Raw genomic sequence first — 15,000 nt, 5'->3', positions numbered from 1 at the left:
GCGCCTCCCTTAGATCTGTCTCCCAGTCACTATAGCTGTAATTCTGAATCGAACTGTAGTTATACTATAGGTACTGTGTCTGTCCCCCGGCCCAAACGCGTTTTTATAAGTCATCCAAACGGCGTGAATCATCAGAATCTGATTAGAATCAAAACTACGAATACGATTTTGCTACAAGATCGAAGGATTCACTGCGGACTTTTGAACATTAGGTCCTTAGCATCCAAGTCTCTTTTAGTGAATGATCTGATATCAGATCAGCACATTGATTTACTTTTTTTGACTGAAACCTGGCTGTGTCGAGATGAATATGTTAGTTTGAATGAATCCACTCCTCCCAGTCATTTTAATACTCATATACCTCGAGACACCGGACGAGGTGGTGGAGTAGCAGCTATTTTTAATTCCAGTCTTTTAGTTAACCCTCGACCAAAGCTGAATTTTTCTTCTTTTGAAAGCCTTGTTCTTAGTCTTCCACATCCAGTCTCAAGAACCTTTCAGCCAGTTCTAGTTGCTGTAGTTTACCGCCCTCCTGGCCCATATTCTGAGTTTTTATCTGAGTTTGCAGAATTTTTATCAGACTTAGTCCTTAGCAGTGATAGAATAATTGTTGTAGGTGACTTCAATATCCATGTGGATGTTGAAAATGATAGCCTGAGCACAGCTTTCATGTCACTATTAGACTCTATTGGTTTCACCCAGGGTGTAAACGAACCTACTCATCATTTTAACCACACCCTGGATCTTGTTTTAGCTTATGGAATTGAAATCCATAACCTTACAGTTTTCCTAGAAAATCCTCTGCTATCAGACCATTTTTTTATTACATTTGATTTTGTCCTACTAGAATTACCTCTGCCTGGAAGAGGTGTGCTTTCTAGAAGTTTGTCGGATAGTGCTGTGGCTAGATTTAAGGAAGCTATTTCAGCTGTTTTTGATTCAGTACCGTGTTTCAACCCAGTTGGAAACTCTTACGATAGCTTTAGTCCCTCTCAGCTAGATCAGTTTGTTGATAGTGTAGTGGATTCGCTGAGAGTTACTCTGGATTCGATTGCTCCCCTGAAACAGAAGGTTGTCAAGCGGCGGAGAGTGGCTCCATGGTTCAACTCAGAAACCCGTACTCTGAAACAATCATCACGGAATTTTGAAAGAATATGGCGTTCGACCAAAACGGTAGAATCTCGTTTTTTCTGGCAGGATAGTCATAGAAGATATATGAAGGCTCTACGTCACGCCCGAGCTGCCTACTACTCCTCTCTAATCGAGGAAAACAAAGGCAATCCTAGATACCTTTTCAGCACTGTAGCCAGGCTGACAGAGAGTCATGGCTCCATTGAGCCTTGTATTCCTCTAGCCCTCAGCAGTAATGATTTCCTTAGCTTTTTCAACAACAAAGTTCTAGACATCAGAGACAAAATTGGTAACCTCCTGCCCTTACCTGGTGCAGATACGTCTGTTGCGGCAGAGACAGTTCCAGGACCAGATATTAGTCTCGACTGTTTTTCTCCAATCGACCTTTCAGAGCTACATTCCATTTTTTCTGCATCGAAACCGTCAACCTGTATTTTGGACCCAATCCCAACCAAGCTGTTTAAGGAAGTCTTTCCCTTAGTTAGCAACTCCATATTAGATATGATCAATATGTCTTTACTGGCAGGCTATGTACCACAGACATTTAAAGTAGCGGTAATCAAACCTCTACTTAAAAAGCCTACTCTGGACTCAGGAACTCTGGCTAACTACAGACCTATATCCAACCTTCCTTTTATCTCGAAGATCCTGGAGAAGGTGGTAGCTAAACAGCTGTGTGACTTTCTCCATGACAACAGTTTATTTGAAGAGTTCCAGTCAGGATTTAGAGTCCACCATAGCACTGAGACTGCACTAGTTAGAGTTACAAACGATCTACTTCTAGCCTCAGACAGGGGACTTCTGTCTGTGCTCGTCTTGTTAGATCTTAGTGCTGCTTTTGACACCATTGACCATCGGATCCTGTTGTACAGACTGGAGCATTTGCTTGGAATTACAGGGACTGCTTTAAGTTGGTTTGAATCCTACTTATCAGACCGATCTCAGTTTGTACATGTTAATGATGAGTCCTCTATGCACACTAAAGTTTGCCATGGAGTCCCACAAGGTTCAGTGCTTGGACCAATTCTTTTTACATTATATATGCTTCCTCTGGGAAATATTATGAGGAAACACTCCATACAGTTTCATTGTTATGCAGATGATACTCAGCTTTATGTATCAATGAAGCCCGATGGTACCAGTCAGTTATGTCAGCTAGAAAAATGCCTTAAGGACGTTAGGACCTGGATGACCAGAAATTTTTTGCTACTTAACTCAGACAAGACTGAAGTTATTGTGCTAGGCCCTAAGAACCTCAGAGAGACTTTTTCTAGTGATGTGACTGTCCTTAATGACATCAGCCTGGCATCTAGCACCACTGTTAGGAATCTAGGAGTTATTTTTGATCAAGATATGTCTTTTAGCTCTCACATCAGTCAAGTTTCAAGAACAGCCTACTTTCACCTTCGTAATATATCCAAGATCAGGAATATCCTGTCGCAAAGTGATGCAGAAAAACTAGTTCATGCATTTGTTACCTCCAGACTGGATTATTGTAACTCTCTTTTGTCAGGGTGCTCTGGCAAATCTCTAAAGACTCTTCAACGGGTCCAGAATGCTGCAGCTCGTGTACTGACCAGAACCAGGAAATGGGACCACATTACTCCTGTCCCGGCTTCTCTGCACTGGCTCCCTATACAGTCTAGAATAGAATTCAAGATCCTTCTTCTCACCTACAAAGCTCTAAATGGCCAGGCACCATCTTATCTTAAGGAGCTACTAGTGCCGTACTGTCCCTTGAGAGCGTTGCGGTCCCGGAGTGCAGGCCTGCTGGTGGTACCTACAGTCTCCAAGTGTACTATGGGGGGTAAAGCCTTCAGTTATCGGGCTCCTCTCCTCTGGAACCGCCTTCCAGCCGGGGTCCAGGAGGCAGACACAGTCTGTATTTTTAAGATTAGACTTAAAACTTTCCTTTTTGATAAATCTTATAGTTAGGGCTGGTGCTGGTGTAGACCAGCTCTTAGTTATGCTGCTATAGGCTTAGACTACCGGGGGAACTGGCACCTTGAGCTCCTCTCTCTCTCTCTCTCTCTCTCTCTCTCTCTCTCTCTCTATGCATATACAGTACATCATATTACTGCATGTATCTATCTATAAATCTCAGTCACTAACCACCTACTTTCCTGGGAGCTCTTGAGCTCCCCTAGGCTCCTCAAGATCATCGGTTGACGGCTTGCCAGAACAACCCCCACCCCACCACTACCCCCTCCCCACCGGATCGTGGGTTGGCGGCCTGCCAGAACAACCCCCCACACCCCCTCCCCTCCCCACCGGATTGCTGATGGACGGTCTACCTCCCCCCACCCCCTTGCTCTCTATCCCTCTTCCTGCATCTTATCCCATCTCTCCCCCTATCCCTTTCCAAGCCCGGCGCAGTCTAGGCCTGTGAAGACTGTTTCGTCATGAGCCGGGGATCCGGCCGAAGATTTCTGCCTTTTAATAAGGCAGTTTTTTCTTACCACTGTAACTTTTGCTGCTTTGCTAAAGTGCTCATGATGGATAGGCCGGATCTTTGTAACATAGCAATAAGTAAGGTCCTTTACCTGCTTTTTGTAACATAACAATGAGTAAGGTCTTTTACCTGCTCTTTTGTAATGTTAACAGACAATGAGTAAGGTATTTTACCTGCTTCTTGTAAAGTGTCTCGAGATAACACTTGTTATGAGTTGACGCTATACAAATAAAAGTTGATTGATTGATTGATAAAAGTTGACCCTGCTTAGCTTCCGAGATGGGACGAGATCGGGCGTGTTAAGGGTGGTATGGCCGTAAGCCATTATTGTGTGCAGAAAGGGGCCTTTTAAAGATGTTATGCCCTTGATTCTGGCTGAATTTTTGGACATGTGAATATGTCTCTATATGATAAAAAAAAAACATATGATCAAAAAAATGAAAAAGCTTACAGCACCTGGTATTCCCAGGCGGTCTCCCATCCAAGTACTAACCAGGCCCTACCCTGCTTAGCTTCCGAGAACAGACGACATCAGGCGTGTTCAGGGTGGTATGGCCGTAAGCTGTTATTGTGTGCAGACAGGGGCCTTTTAAAGATCTCATGCCCTTGATTCTGGCTGAATTTTTGGACATGTGAATATGTCTCTATATGATAAAAAAAGAACATATGATCAAAAAAAATGAAAAAGCTTACAGCACCTGGTATTCCCAGGCGGTCTCCCATCCAAGTACTAACCAGGCCAGACGCTGCTTAGCTTCCGAGATCGGACAAGTTCAGGGTAGTATGTCCTTAAGCCATTATTGTGTGCAGAAAGGGGCCTTTTAAAGATGTCATGCCCTTGATTCTGGCTGAATTTTTGGACATGTGAATATGTCTCTATATGATAAAAAAAAACATATGATCAAACAAAATGAAAAAGCTTACAGCACCTGGTATTCCCAGGCGGTCTCCCATCCAAGTACTAACCAGGCCCGACCATGCTTAGCTTCCGAGATCGGACGAGTTCAGGGTGGTATGGCCGTAAGCCATTATTGTGTGCAGACAGGGGCCTTTTAAAGATGTCATGCCCTTGATTCTGGCTGAATTTTTGGACATGTGAATATGTCTCTATATGATAAAAAAAAACATATCATCAAAAAAATGAAAAAGCTTACAGCACCTGGTATTCCCAGGCGGTCTCCCATCCAAGTACTAACCAGGCCCGACCCTGCTTAGCTTCCGAGATCGGACGACATCGGGCTTGTTCAGGGTGGTATGGCCATAAGTCATTATTGTGTGAAGAAAGGGGCCTTTTAAAGATGTCATGCCCTTGATTCTGGCTGAATTTTTGGACATGTGAATATGTCTCTATATGAAAAAAAAAAAACATATGATCAAAAAAATGAAAAAGCTTACAGCACCTGGTATTCCCAGGCGGTCTCCCATCCAAGTACTAACCAGGCCTGACCTTGCTTAGCTTCCGAGATCGGGCGTGTTCAGGGTGGTATGGCCGTAAGCCATTATTGTGTGCAGACAGGGGCCTTTTAAAGATGTCATGCCCTTGATTCTGGCTGAATTTTTGGACATGTGAATATGTCTCTATATGATAAAAAAAACATATGATCAAAAAAAATGAAAAAGCTTACAGCACCTGGTATTCCCAGGCGGTCTCCCATCCAAGTACTAACCAGGCCCGACCCTGCTTAGCTTCCGAGATCAGACGAGATCGGGCGTGTTCAGGGTGGTTTGGCCGTAAGCCATTATTGTGTGCAGAAAGGCGCCTTTTAAAGATGTCATGCCCTTGATTCTGGCTGAATTTTTGGACATGTGAATATGTCTCTATATGATAAAAAAAAAAACATATGATCAAAAAAATGAAAAAACTTACAGCACCTGGTATTCCCAGGCGGTCTCCCATCCAAGTACTAACCAGGCCCTACCCGGCTTAGCTTCCGAGATCGGACGAGATCAGGCGTGTTCAGGGTGATATGGCTGTAAGCCATTATTGTGTGCAGAGAGGGGCCTTTTAAAGATGTCATGCCCTTGATTCTGGCTGAATTTTTGGACATGTGAATATGTCTCTATATGATAAAAAAAACATATGATCAAAAAAAATGAAAAAGCTTACAGCACCTGGTATTCCCAGGAGGTCTCCCATCCAAGTACTAACCAGGCCCGACCCTGCTTAGCTTCCGAGATCAGACGAGATCGGGCGTGTTCAGGGTGGTATGGCCGTAAGCCATTATTGTGTGCAGAAAGGGGCCTTTTAAAGATGTCATGCCCTTGATTCTGGCTGAATTTTTGGACATGTGAATATGTCTCTATATGATAAAAAAAAATATATGATCAAAAAAATGAAAACGCTTACAGCACCTGGTATTCCCAGGTGGTCTCCCATCCAAGTACTATCCAGGCCCGACCCTGCTTAGCTTCCGAGATCGGACGAGATCGGGGGTGTTCAGGGTGGTATGGCCGTAAGCCATTATTGTGTGCAGACAGGGGCCTTTTAAAGATGTCATGCCCTTGATTCTGGCTGAATTTGTGGACATGTGAATATGTCTCTATATGATAAAAAAAGAACATATGATCAAAAAAAATGAAAAAGCTTACAGCACCTGGTATTCCCAGGCGGTCTCCCATCCAAGTACTAACCAGGCCTGACCTTGCTTAGCTTCCGAGATCGGGCGTGTTTTTTTTTTTTTTTATCTTTTATTATCAAAATTACAAAAACATTTATAATTCTTTCACATCATTTACAACAAATGCTATTATAATACATACACCCTCTAAATTAAACCTCCCCTCTGACGCAAACGGCACCCTAAAAACAATAAAAACATAGCATCAGAAAAAAAAACTCAAATCACCCCTGATACCCCCAACTCATGACAACTCTTCTGAGTCCCTCCCCCAAAGCAAACACCCCTCTGAAAACAAACCACAAAAACATACAAAAACCCCACAGTATTCTCAAAAAACCACTGAGAAAAAAAAAAACCACATCAAATCACCCATTTTCCCCATGACCAAAAAAGAAGCCCTCGTACCAAAAAAAACAAAAACAAAATAATTTAGACATCCCACATAATTCCCTCCTCGTTTACTCTACACACATTCGCACCTTCCACAAACATTCTCACAAACTCACTCTCATTCGCTATGTACAGTAATTTAAGATGTGCTTTCCATTCATTCACAAACATTCTCCACACATTCATTTTCTTACTTTCATACAGTGCATAATTCCTCCTGTTAAAAACCGCTTTTCTTGCAAAAGCCAAAATTATATTCATTACATTGTGATTTTTTTGTTTTGTTCCCACCCCCAACAACACCGACAATTCCCACCCCCTTTCATTCCAACACTCATTCTTACTGCATTTCCTCAACATTTCTCTTATTTTTCCCCAAAAATAAACCAATTCCCCACACGTAACAAACAAATGTATTAAATCCTCATCCGTACTTTCACATACACAACACTTTCTTTCATACCTCTCCTTATGGATCTGATGCAGGACGATGCAGGTGAAGATCCTCCTGTGCCTCAGTTTGAAATCTAGGTCAAATATTGCATGTGGTGTATGCGGAATGTTAATGTTCTTCCATATCATGTTGCTTGTTATGTCCGGGTATGTGTCTGTCCATTTTACTTCGGATGTGGGTTTCTGTATTCTATGTGTGATTGCGCACCTATACCAAATTTTTGTAGTGACATCTATAATGTTGTGTTTCTTCTCCCCTAGGCACAGGGAGATCCCCCCCACATCGTCCTGCATCACTCCCTCCTTCTCTTTGATTAATTTTTCCCATTCGCTCGACAAAGACAATTTTACATTTGCAAACACTCCCTCAATCACATCCTTTCTGCACACACACCCTTTATTTTTTAAACCCCTCACCACCATTTGTAAATCAAAATCCCCCCCACAGTTCAGTAAATCCCTTATTCTAATATATCCCGCTTTCGACATAGCTTCACACTTAATTACCCTCTCCCCATTTTTAAAATACGGGCTCGAGAGGAAGGGCAGTCGTAGCACTGACCCTCTCGTTCCGCACTCTGGTACAGTCCAGGATGAAACCTGATACCACGCACTGAGTACTTCCTGGAAAAACCGTGGCAAGTGTTTAAATGAATCCGGGTTATTGATCTGGTACAGGTTGTCCTCGTTGTAGAGTCCAAAACTGCACAGATATTGTTTGAAGTGGTTTTTCCAAACTACGTTCCGGTTCTGGTCCATAAATTTGCCTATCAATTTGACTCTTAGTGCTACTTTTTTTGTAAGTAAATCAATCAAAGCTAGCCCCCCCTGATCTTTAGCCCCTATTATTGTTTTGTGAGCTATACTCGCTGCTTTGTTTTTCCAAATAAAGTCCCTAATGGTCTTTGAAATCTCCTTAAAGGCCCAGTCCGGAAGCGTACAAGTACTCAGCGCATGATTCACTTTGGACAACACGAGAGCATTTGTTACGGCTACCCTTCCTCTCAACAATAGACCCCTCGCTTTCCACAAATTCAATGTTTTTTTAATTTTACCCACCACCTCTTTCCATGTTACATCATCACATTCATTCTCATTTTTCCCCATATTCACTCCCAACACTTTTCTTCTCTCACACACCGTTTTAAATCCCCACTTATTAACTAGATTGGATTCCTTACCTAGTAACATAATTTCTGACTTATTTTCATTTACTTTTGCCCCAGATGCTCTTTCATAAGTTTGTACATGTTTTAATATCAATTCTATATCCTCCTCTCCTTTTACCATTATATTCACGTCATCTGCATACTGTATTATTTTTACGTTTTCCTTACCTATACCTTTTATGTTTACGTCTTCCGATATCAGTGCTGCCAGCGGCTCTGCTACCAAGCTGTACAACAGCGCTGACATCGGACATCCTTGTCTCACTGACCTTGATATTTTAAAAGAATCAGTTAGTTCCCCGTTACATTTTATCTTGCTTTCCGCTCCTGTATACAACATATTTATCCATTCTCTCATTCTCTCCCCGAATCCAAACTTCTCTAACACCTTCCCCATGAACCCGTGATCTACTCTGTCAAAAGCTTTATTTAAATCAATCCCTAGCCATATTCCCCCCTCCCCTTCCATATCCCTGACCGTCTGTTTTATTGAAATGATTGAGTCTGCTATGTCTCTGTTTGGTATACTGTATGATTGTGTTTGTTCTATGATTGTTCCTATTACCTCCCTGATTCTATTGGCTATTGTTTTCGCTATGATTTTGTAGTCTGTGTTGAGTAGGCTGATTGGTCTGTAGTTGTCCAGATTTTTATTGTCCCCCTTGTTTTTGTAAAAAATAGTAACCACCCCTTCCCCTAAACTTTTTGGTATATGTTTCACTTTTTCCATATATTTACTCAATTTGTTCACCAAGGGCACCAGCTGCTCTTTGAAAGCTTGGTAGAATTCCGCAGTTAGGCCATCGCTCCCAGGACTTTTGTTTTTGTTTAACCCCTCTAAAGCACTTCTGATTTCTCCCTCTGTAAACTCACAATCACACCACATTTTATCGTCCTCGCTTAGTTTTTTCTTTAAGGCACCCAAAGCTCTGTTCACACTCACGCTATCACACTCCTGTCTCGAAAACAGGCTTTCATAATAGCCCTTTACTATTTCTAAAATTCCCTTTTTATCTGTCACACTTTTACCTGCTTCATTTAATAAGTCGTTTATTTCTGTTCTTTTTTGTTTTTGTTTTTCCAGACCTAAAAAAAAGGCTGTACTCCTCTCCCCCTCATACATATATTGTATTTTACTCCTAATGGCTGCACCCCTACTCTTTTTAAGTTCAATCACTCCCAACTGTTCTTTTAAATGTATGTATTTTTCGACATCTACATTATCTACACTGTCAAGCGATGCTATTTCCTCACTTAGTTGTTTTCTCAAATTCTCTTCCTTTCTATTTTCTCTCCACTTTTTCTCTTTACTATAATTGATACACTTTTTTTTAATTCTGACTTTTACACTATCCCACCACACATTCATATCTTCACTCTCATTCCACTCATATCCCACATCATTCAACAATCTTTCCATACTTTTCACAAACATTCCATCATCCAGCAAGCTTGCATTAAAGCACCATATCCCTCCTTTACGTACATTCGTTTCTTTTCTAAACGTGATTTCTATTCCAGCGTGATCGCTCCACATATTAGTTTTATATTCAACTTCTTTAATCCACCTCACTACCTCGCATGTCACCAAAGCATAATCTATTCTAGATTGTTTTAATCTATTAAGTACAATTTGTCTCCTGGAGAACACCCTCTCCCATGGATGTAGCAATCTCCAAATATCAATGCATTGTTTCGTTATCATTATATCTTTAAGTGTCCCCCTGCTCACATCCCCCTTAAACACATTATTTTTTGACACATCGGTGGGTGTCATCGCCACATTAAAGTCACCGATTATTATACAATTCCTTTCCCACCATTTGCTTATTGCAATGAAGAATGTTTTCCTTTCTTTTTCTCCATTCGGTGCATATATATTTATGATTCTTATATTTTTCGTTTCATACACACAGTCTATTACTATTATTCTTCCTTCTTTGTCTCCATAAACCAAATTTACCCCTGTTACCCGACCCGTTTTGACTAAAACCGCCACTCCTCTCGCCCTCGACGTGCCATTGGAGCAGAAAATATGGCCCACAAAGTCTTTTTTTATGTGTTCCACCAGGGAATCATCCCACCTGGTCTCCTGCAGGCACAAAACGTCATTCTGCAAGGAAAGAATCGCATGTCTTTTTTCTTTGTTCCTTAGTCCATTCACGTTTATCGAAAATAAATTAAAGGCCATTATCATAAAAATAAAAACAAAAAAAACGGATTTACAGGGGTTATTGTCAGTCATTATTTGTCCTTACATTTCAATTTTTTCACCAACTTTTTTCGTTGTCCAAGACTTAGTCTTTTTTGCGCACTCGCCAGTTCACTCACATCCATTTCGCTGTCCGTTTCATTGGGACTGGTGCTTTTACCCGTATTATTTAGCGTGATTTTTCTCCCTCCCGCCTGTCCAACACCACTCTCAGGCATCTCCCTCCCCTCTGTGCTCATGCTTACCCCCGGGTCTTCTGCCACGTCCCTTCCGTCTCCTTTTTTCCCTCTCTCGCTCGTTTTTCGCTGCTTCTGCTGTCCTCCCTCTCCAGCCAGCTCCGGCGTCTCCAGCTCGCACTCTGACGCCCGTTCTCCTCCGCTCTCTCTGCTCTGCTCCATTTCTCCGTCACTGTTCTCATCTTCTCTGATCTCCTTCCTGCTTGCTCCGATCACCTCCTTCTCCTCCGCCTCCTCCTCGTACACCTCCTCCGCCTCGTCTTCATCCACGTACACCTCCTCCACCTCGTTCTTGCTCTCCTCTCCGTTCTCACACTCACATTCATTTTCTCTTTTTTTACAGTTTGTGCATTTTGTGCTGTTCGCGCTGCACTCTCGCGCAAAGTGTCCCTGCACCCCACAGTTGTGGCACATAAATTCTGGACACTCTCTCAGGATGTGTCCCGGCTGGATGCACATCCTGCACACTTTTTGTTGTCTATCATGTATTACTCTAAAGTATTCGTTCCCCATCACAGTGTTAAACTTTGTGGAGTAAGGGAGTGACTGTACCTGGTCATTAAATCTGACCCGGACAAACCTCGTTCCGTCAGCTATCGTTGTTCCAGGCCACATTCTGCGTTTTATTGGTGATGTCGGTTTCACTCCCCATCCCGTCAGCTTCCAAACTATTTCCTCATCTGTGATATACGCTGGCAGGTTTAAAAAAGACACCACCAGCTCATCATTATTTAGTTCTCTCGCCACGACTCTGGTCTCTCCGATCTTAAATCCATCCAGCAGCCTTTCCTTTCCTTTAATGTTGCTCACCGTCACCTCCAGTTTTTCAGGTCCCAGGGTTCTGCACGCCAGCAGGCCCCCACAGATCATTTTTATGTTGCTCATGACGTGATTTAGAGGAACTTTGTCTCCCACCATTTCAATGTTTAGTGTTAGTTTTCTCTCAAAAGACACTTTTGCTTCCTCTTTTTCTGCTCTCTCGCCACCTCTCCCATTCTCTGCATGCGGAGCAATCAGCCCGCCGCTCCTCTCTCTTCCTCTCTCTCCGTCATCCATTCCGTTCCCTGTTTCATTTGTCGTTTTCATCCGTCCTTTTTGTCCGTCGTTCTTCTCGTTGTCGTTTAATCCATTCCTTTGTTTCAGTGCCATGTTTGTTTGTTCACGTTGTTGTCCGTTCTCTTTTCCTTTTTCCATCTCTCCAGTCCGTGGTCCTGTCATCTTTGTGATCCGTCCGTGTGAGTTTGCTCGCGACATACGAGCAAACATTCACAAAAAACAAAAATTCTTCACAAAATTGTGGAAAAAAAACAGGAAAAAAGGTGAAAAGAAAAACGATCCCCCTAACAGTCAGTGACTGCTGGGGGACATTCACTCACAATCTGAGGTATTTAAATAAATCCAAAGCGCATCCAAAAAACAAACAAATTAGTCCAGCTGTCCTGCTCAGTACTGACACGTCAGCTCTCCTTCAGCACCACACAAACTCTGACAGCAAAAGGGGCGTGTTCAGGGTGGTATGGCCGTAAGCCATTATTGTGTGCAGACAGGGGCCTTTTAAAGATGTCATGCCCTTGATTCTGGCTGAATTTTTGGACATGTGAATATGTCTCTATATGATAAAAAAAAAACATATGATCAAAAAAATGAAAAAGCTTACAGCACCTGGTATTCCCAGGTGGTCTCCCATCCAAGTACTAACCAGGCCCTACCCTGCTTAGCTTCCGAGATCGGACGAGATCAGGCGTGTTCAGGGTGGTATGGCCATAAGCCATTATTGTGTGCAGACAGGGGCCTTTTAAAGATGTCATGCCCTTGATTCTGGCTGAATTTTTGGACATGTGAATATGTCTCTATATGATAAAAAAAAAACATATGATCAAAAAAATGAAAAAGCTTACAGCACCTGGTATTCCCAGGTGGTCTCCCATCCAAGTACTAACCAGGCCCTACCCTGCTTAGCTTCCGAGATCGGACGAGATCAGGCGTGTTCAGGGTGGTATGGCCATAAGCCATTATTGTGTGCAGACAGGGGCCTTTTAAAGATGTCATGCCCTTGATTCTGGCTGAATTTTTGGACATGTGAATATGTCTCTATATGATAAAAAAAAAACATATGATCAAAAAAATGAAAAAGCTTACAGCACCTGGTATTCCCAGGTGGTCTCCCATCCAAGTACTAACCAGGCCCTACCCTGCTTAGCTTCCGAGATCGGACGAGTTCAGGGTGGTTTGGCCGTAAGCCATTATTGTGTGCAGAAAGGGGCCTTTTAAAGATGTCATGCCCTTGATTCTGGCTGAATTTTTGGACATGTGAATATGTCTCTATATGATAAAAAAAAAAACATATGATCAAAAAAATGAAACAGCTTACAGCATTTGGTATTCCACAGGCTGTCTCCCATCCAAGTACTAACCAGGCCCGACCCTGCTTAGCTTCCGAGATCGGACGAGATTGGGCGTGTTCAGGGTGGTATGGCCGTAAGCCATTATTGTGTGCAGACAGGGGCCTTTTAAAGATGTCATGCCCCTGATTCTGGCTGAATTTTTGGACATGTGAATATGTCTCTCTATGATAAAAAAAAAACACATGATCAAAAAAATGAAACAGCTTACAGTATCTGGTATTCCACAGGCGGTCTCCCATCCAAGTACTAACCAGGCACGAACCTGCTTAGTTTCCGAGATCGGACGAGATCGGACGAGTTCAGGGTGGTATGACCGTAAGCCATTATTGTGTGCAGAAAGGGGCCTTTTAAAGATGTCATGCCCTTGATTCTGGTTGAATTTTTGGACATGTGAATATGTCTCTATATGATAAAAAAAAATCATATGATCAAAAAAAATTAAAAAGCTTACAGCACCTGGTATTCCCAGGCGGTCTCCCATCCAAGTACTAACCAGGCCCGACCCTGCTTAGCTTCCGAGATCGGACGAGTTCAGGGTGGTATGTCCTTAAGCCATTATTGTGTGCAGAAAGGGGCCTTTTAAAGATGTCATGCCCTTGATTCTGGCTAAATTTTTGGACATGTGAATATGTCTCTATATGATAAAAAAAAAACATATGATCAAAAAAATGAAAAAGCTTACAGCGTCTGGTATTCCCAGGCGGTCTCCCATCCAAGTACTAACCAGGCACGACCCTACTTAGTTTCCGAGATCGGACGAGATCGGGCGTGTTAAGGGTGGTATGGCCGTAAGCCGTTATTGTGTGCAGAAAGGGGCCTTTTAAAGATGTCATGCCCTTGTTTCTGGCTGAATTTTTGGACATGTGAATATGTCTCTATATGATAAAAAAAAAACATATGATGAAAAAATTGAAAAAGCTTACAGCACCTGGTATTCCCAGGTGGTCTCCCATCCAAGTACTAACCAGGCCCTACCCTGCTTAGCTTCCGAGATCGGACGAGATCAGGCGTGTTCAGGGTGGTATGGCCATAAGCCATTATTGTGTGCAGACAGGGGCCTTTTAAAGATGTCATGCCCTTGATTCTGGCTGAATTTTTGGACATGTGAATATGTCTCTATATGATAAAAAAAAACATATGATCAAAAAAATGAAAACGCTTACAGCACCTGGTATTCCCAGGTGGTCTCCCATCCAAGTACTAACCAGGCCCGACCCTGCTTAGCTTCCGAGATCGGACGAGATCGGGCGTGTTCAGGGTGGTATGGCCGTAAGCCATTATTGTGTGCAGAAAGGGGCCTTTTAAAGATGTCATGCCCTTGATTCTGGTTGAATTTTTGGACATGTGAATATGTCTCTATATGATAAAAAAAAATCATATGATCAAAAAAAATTAAAAAGCTTACAGCACCTGGTATTCCCAGGCGGTCTCCCATCCAAGTACTAACCAGGCCCGACCCTGCTTAGCTTCCGAGATCGGACGAGTTCAGGGTGGTATGTCCTTAAGCCATTATTGTGTGCAGAAAGGGGCCTTTTAAAGATGTCATGCCCTTGATTCTGGCTAAATTTTTGGACATGTGAATATGTCTCTATATGATAAAAAAAAAACATATGATCAAAAAAATGAAAAAGCTTACAGCGTCTGGTATTCCCAGGCGGTCTCCCATCCAAGTACTAACCAGGCACGACCCTACTTAGTTTCCGAGATCGGACGAGATCGGGCGTGTTAAGGGTGGTATGGCCGTAAGCCGTTATTGTGTGCAGAAAGGGGCCTTTTAAAGATGTCATGCCCTTGTTTCTGGCTGAATTTTTGGACATGTGAATATGTCTCTATATGATAAAAAAAAAACATATGATGAAAAAATTGAAAAAGCTTACAGCACCTGGTATTCCCAGGTGGTCTCCCATCCAAGTACTAACCAGGCCCTACCC

General features: G+C 42.6%; 11 non-coding genes and 10 pseudogenes across 11 annotated transcripts in view; all 21 read right to left on the bottom strand.

Annotated features, from left to right (window-relative positions):
* Nucleotides 1-4,027: 4,027 nt before the first annotated feature.
* On the bottom strand, nucleotides 4,028-4,146 carry LOC132960406 (5S ribosomal RNA). Its single transcript, XR_009667342.1, has one exon. It is a non-coding gene; the product is annotated as a 5S ribosomal RNA (ribosomal RNA).
* A 123-nt stretch (nucleotides 4,147-4,269) lies between these two features.
* On the bottom strand, nucleotides 4,270-4,378 carry LOC132960594 (5S ribosomal RNA; annotated as a pseudogene).
* Nucleotides 4,379-4,500: 122 nt separating this feature from the next.
* On the bottom strand, nucleotides 4,501-4,609 carry LOC132960488 (5S ribosomal RNA; annotated as a pseudogene).
* A 121-nt stretch (nucleotides 4,610-4,730) lies between these two features.
* On the bottom strand, nucleotides 4,731-4,849 carry LOC132960413 (5S ribosomal RNA). Its single transcript, XR_009667349.1, has one exon. It is a non-coding gene; the product is annotated as a 5S ribosomal RNA (ribosomal RNA).
* A 122-nt stretch (nucleotides 4,850-4,971) lies between these two features.
* On the bottom strand, nucleotides 4,972-5,080 carry LOC132960483 (5S ribosomal RNA; annotated as a pseudogene).
* Nucleotides 5,081-5,201: 121 nt separating this feature from the next.
* On the bottom strand, nucleotides 5,202-5,320 carry LOC132960606 (5S ribosomal RNA). The gene has a single exon (XR_009667398.1). It is a non-coding gene; the product is annotated as a 5S ribosomal RNA (ribosomal RNA).
* A 123-nt stretch (nucleotides 5,321-5,443) lies between these two features.
* LOC132960391 (5S ribosomal RNA) lies at nucleotides 5,444-5,562 on the bottom strand. The gene has a single exon (XR_009667328.1). It is a non-coding gene; the product is annotated as a 5S ribosomal RNA (ribosomal RNA).
* Nucleotides 5,563-5,683: 121 nt separating this feature from the next.
* Nucleotides 5,684-5,802, bottom strand: LOC132960328 (5S ribosomal RNA). The gene has a single exon (XR_009667267.1). It is a non-coding gene; the product is annotated as a 5S ribosomal RNA (ribosomal RNA).
* A 121-nt stretch (nucleotides 5,803-5,923) lies between these two features.
* Nucleotides 5,924-6,042, bottom strand: LOC132960504 (5S ribosomal RNA). Its single transcript, XR_009667380.1, has one exon. It is a non-coding gene; the product is annotated as a 5S ribosomal RNA (ribosomal RNA).
* Nucleotides 6,043-12,314: 6,272 nt separating this feature from the next.
* LOC132960563 (5S ribosomal RNA) lies at nucleotides 12,315-12,433 on the bottom strand. The gene has a single exon (XR_009667387.1). It is a non-coding gene; the product is annotated as a 5S ribosomal RNA (ribosomal RNA).
* Nucleotides 12,434-12,555: 122 nt separating this feature from the next.
* On the bottom strand, nucleotides 12,556-12,674 carry LOC132960550 (5S ribosomal RNA). Its single transcript, XR_009667385.1, has one exon. It is a non-coding gene; the product is annotated as a 5S ribosomal RNA (ribosomal RNA).
* Nucleotides 12,675-12,796: 122 nt separating this feature from the next.
* LOC132960472 (5S ribosomal RNA) lies at nucleotides 12,797-12,905 on the bottom strand (annotated as a pseudogene).
* A 123-nt stretch (nucleotides 12,906-13,028) lies between these two features.
* On the bottom strand, nucleotides 13,029-13,148 carry LOC132960513 (5S ribosomal RNA; annotated as a pseudogene).
* A 122-nt stretch (nucleotides 13,149-13,270) lies between these two features.
* LOC132960549 (5S ribosomal RNA) lies at nucleotides 13,271-13,390 on the bottom strand (annotated as a pseudogene).
* Nucleotides 13,391-13,513: 123 nt separating this feature from the next.
* LOC132960542 (5S ribosomal RNA) lies at nucleotides 13,514-13,622 on the bottom strand (annotated as a pseudogene).
* A 122-nt stretch (nucleotides 13,623-13,744) lies between these two features.
* LOC132960455 (5S ribosomal RNA) lies at nucleotides 13,745-13,863 on the bottom strand (annotated as a pseudogene).
* A 122-nt stretch (nucleotides 13,864-13,985) lies between these two features.
* On the bottom strand, nucleotides 13,986-14,104 carry LOC132960538 (5S ribosomal RNA). The gene has a single exon (XR_009667383.1). It is a non-coding gene; the product is annotated as a 5S ribosomal RNA (ribosomal RNA).
* Nucleotides 14,105-14,225: 121 nt separating this feature from the next.
* Nucleotides 14,226-14,344, bottom strand: LOC132960374 (5S ribosomal RNA). The gene has a single exon (XR_009667311.1). It is a non-coding gene; the product is annotated as a 5S ribosomal RNA (ribosomal RNA).
* A 123-nt stretch (nucleotides 14,345-14,467) lies between these two features.
* Nucleotides 14,468-14,576, bottom strand: LOC132960540 (5S ribosomal RNA; annotated as a pseudogene).
* Nucleotides 14,577-14,698: 122 nt separating this feature from the next.
* On the bottom strand, nucleotides 14,699-14,817 carry LOC132960454 (5S ribosomal RNA; annotated as a pseudogene).
* Nucleotides 14,818-14,939: 122 nt separating this feature from the next.
* The window catches only part of LOC132960527 (5S ribosomal RNA), a 119-nt gene continuing 58 nt past the window's right edge, over nucleotides 14,940-15,000 (bottom strand). Inside the window, exon 1 of the ribosomal RNA XR_009667382.1 lies at nucleotides 14,940-15,000. This exon is cut by the window's right edge and continues 58 nt beyond it. This is a non-coding gene — a ribosomal RNA (5S ribosomal RNA).

This window comes from Labrus mixtus, unplaced genomic scaffold (assembly GCF_963584025.1).
Source record: "Labrus mixtus unplaced genomic scaffold, fLabMix1.1 SCAFFOLD_105, whole genome shotgun sequence".
Classification (NCBI taxonomy): Eukaryota; Metazoa; Chordata; class Actinopteri; order Labriformes; family Labridae; genus Labrus; species Labrus mixtus.
Note: the sequence above shows the minus strand (reverse complement) of the source record. Positions and strands in the feature narration are given on the sequence as shown.